We start from the raw sequence: 3,657 nt of genomic DNA, 5'->3' as shown, positions 1-3,657 counted from the left end.
GTTAAAACGACACTACTTAATTCTCGAACCGAATTTAACTAGTGTTGTTTTAAGCTAATGTTTTTCATACGAGTGTCTTTTTATGCTTTTTCTTATGCGTATCTGGCTCGTTCAGTCATTCGAGATACCGAGGATGATCACTTGTGGGCTTTAACCGAGTTCTGAAAGCGTCTTAAAAGGTTTTTCCGTCCTTATTACTATGAGTTCCTTATTTGTTTTCTGAACTTTTCTTACCTGTTAAGACTGTATTCTCTGCACTTTGCATATTCATGTGGAGCCATGACTTACTTGCCACTCCTTGTTGCCTACTGTTGTCATTATAGGTCCCTGATCGTAGGCCAAAAATGTCTTCTAGTCTATAACTTACTGAGGACACTTTGTTCCTTGAAGCGTTGAGACATACTAGCCTTGTTGCCCTTTCACGGCGGTGACATAGTGAGTCATATGATATTCGGGCTGTCGAGAGACTTCATTCCGTCATATATCCTAAAGATACGAACGACAGCTTTTAGAAAGAAGGTTCTTTGTTTTATTAATTTGATCCTAGTCTGAGAATCATGATGTCTGTGGACCCTCTTGCTATTCGCTCTCTAGTAGGATCTCTAGTTGTCCATCGGCTGGTTCTAAACGAACCTGGTGGCGTCCCTCTTTGGCCCTAACTTAATTTTAGTGGGTGATGATGACCCGGTTATGCAAAAGCAGAGTCATGTATCTGTGATCTTGATGTGATTTCCAGTGTGTGTATTTCCTCAATGGACTCTACCGATTGCAAAAGGGGTTCCTTAAATATAATCCATTTCAAATATCTTTTAGCGAAGTTGTGTGCGTTTAATATTGTTGTATCTATTCGATTCACCTTTCCTCTTTCATATCAATGTATTATTCCTTTTTTATCACTATTGAAACATTCAGTCTCGCCGCAGAAACATTATATATGCCAACAATTTTGGCATAATCGGTAGACTTAAAGAATTGAGATTATTACTCTGTATGAAGCTTTTAACGTATCCGTGTTTTGCCACTTTATATGGCAAGAATCAATTCCGCGTGTGTCCTCAACACGGTGATTTTTCGATTCCTTGCAGCTTGACTCGTCTGTTGTATCGTCTGCCGTTCGTATCCAGCTGTGTGGATACCGTGGATTGAAAATGGGAGAGTACGTTAATTGCGGTTTCCTGTAGGCGGTGCATGGAGTTGTGGGTGTATATTTGAGTCTGATTTGGGATTTATTTCATTCCATGCTTTGACATGTTAGACAACTTTACCTTTGTTACGCGTTATCGGCTCAACCAGCTTCGAGGAGCCTTTTTCATGGCCGGTTGGGCATCCCCGTCTTATGGGGACGTGGAAGCCCCTTTTATCCTTCAGCGTTGTATTTTGCTATATATATCTGATATAATAATGGGCTACACCATAATACCAGGGGTGGGGGGGGGGTGGGGGCGCTCTTTGGTGTGCAAACAGGAGCGAACAATTGTAGTTCAGGAACACACACTTACGACACTCAAAGAGGAGCTCGTGTTCCTTGCGTCACGTATGATGAACCTCTTACTTGTGCTAGCTTGGGGAGCTGTGTGTCATAGGCCGGGGCGTTGAGATCACAAGCCAAAGCTAAGAACTGTGGAAATACTGCTTTACAATTTGTATGCCTTACTTTTCTGGCTCGCCTATTACGCCTTTCTTGTTATTGAGGTTCATGAATCCCTAAGATTTATTTTTTCAAAGACCGTCAAAATCTACAATCAATAGTAGCCGGTCTGTCTATTGTTCAGGGGTATTATACTCCTCGAGTTCCTCTGTTCTACTTCTGCTTTGTGGTGATTCTGCCACATTCAAGTTAGCATTACTAGCATGCTGTAATTAGTCCCTCTCTCCTCGGTGACCATTTGTCTCCACTCAGTTATATGCCTTCTTATATTCTTATAGTGTCACATCGCTGTTTATGTTTGTCACTTACTATGAAGTAATGCACACGTATCCAAATCTCCTGAGGTATGTCCATATTTTTGCCTTAAGGTTGTGACTCACGTACAAAATCGTGAGTGTAAGATCTATTTGACATGCTATATAAATCCTGAGACTAGCATGTGATCAAGAGCAATCACTCAGAGCCATCTGATTGGTGGGCATACTCCGTAAACAGTAGCTCTAGTAGATTAATGTCTCATGTGTATCAAAAGCTCATATGTTAAGGTAACTGCAATGAATGTACTCACTACGACTGCTCCGTTGTATTCTGCATTGTACCTAATTGTAGGATTGTTTGTAAATTAAAGACAGCGAGCGTATGACGTTAACATTTGAAGATATTCATTTATACACATATATGTCCTTTCACATCTATCTCTGCCAACTGAAGGATGGTGCTATCTTCAAGAATTGGACTTGTTAGTTAACATGGATCATAGCGGTAATAAAAAGAATAATATATTTTGCGTGTCTACACATGAGTTGTCATTAGATGCAGAAATTTAATCAATAATTCTCTTAGACAAGATGTTCTCTAGAGATTCTGTCACCCACCCAGATCTTATGGTGTGAGAAGTACCTGTTCTTATAGTGAAAATGAACCATACAGATGACAATTGATAGCATTTGAAGTAAATACATGATATAGTAAGGCTCTGCCTTCTTCGACTCTCGCGCCACTCCACACGTAATCGCCGCTTCCACACTGCTCATTCTGTTTGGTTATGAAAATCTGCGCGTGATGAGCAGCTGCCGAGTTGAGAGGATAGACCCCTTATTAGATGCGCTTCCTTATTGGTGACATCGCACTGATACACACCATAGGAAATAGAATTGAGAAAGAGTGAGGCTTTGCGAATAAATGTTTGGCATTCGAATGATGACTCACTATATGTACATAACATCAAGGAGATGTGAGAGTCAATTGATCAGTCTGACCATTTGGTTGTAACCATTTGTCTGTAAATTCACCAAGGCGAGCATCTACTATATCCTTATAGGTAATAAAATCAAGGGTTAGTTTTTTGTAAATGTGTGTTTCTGTAAATTATATTGAGAAACATCTATGAGGGTATATATGCCCTTATGATAGATATAAAGGGATAGGGAGAAGTACATTGGAAATGGTGTAGCTATTAAAAAGGTAGAAAGCATGTTGCTAGGTTTACATTCCTACTTGCGCAATAGAATCCATGCTTAGGACTCATTTCATGCATTAGAGATCCTGTTCCTTAGGATTTACACTTATCAATTTTCAGCATGTCATTTCACTATCATACCACTAGCAATTCCTGCGTTAAATGTATTAATAATCGGTATTTCTGCAATCATGTTCCTTACTGCCATGTACACATAGAGATTCTGTTTAGGCTAAACTACATTAACAAATATATCATCTCTGCATGCCCTAGTAACTGTAATATTTTTGCATATAAGAAATCCTGTTTAGGATTTTGCATATATACATCATTCTGCACCTCTTTTCATTTAGATACCGTGTCTTTAGGATCTCACTTATATCGCTTAAGCACACTTAGGCTAATTACGAATGCATGAAAAGGAATAAAATAATTTTTTTAGTCTTCACAACTAATTGGCCATAATTTCTATGTGCTGAACACCTAGAACAATTGTTTAGTAATAACAATAGCCTCAATTGTTCAGTAATCCTGAATAACTACTGAATCT

This window comes from Nicotiana attenuata, chromosome 2, assembly GCF_001879085.1.
Source record: "Nicotiana attenuata strain UT chromosome 2, NIATTr2, whole genome shotgun sequence".
In the NCBI taxonomy this organism is placed as follows: Eukaryota; Viridiplantae; Streptophyta; class Magnoliopsida; order Solanales; family Solanaceae; genus Nicotiana; species Nicotiana attenuata.
This window is presented reverse-complemented; position numbering follows the sequence as displayed.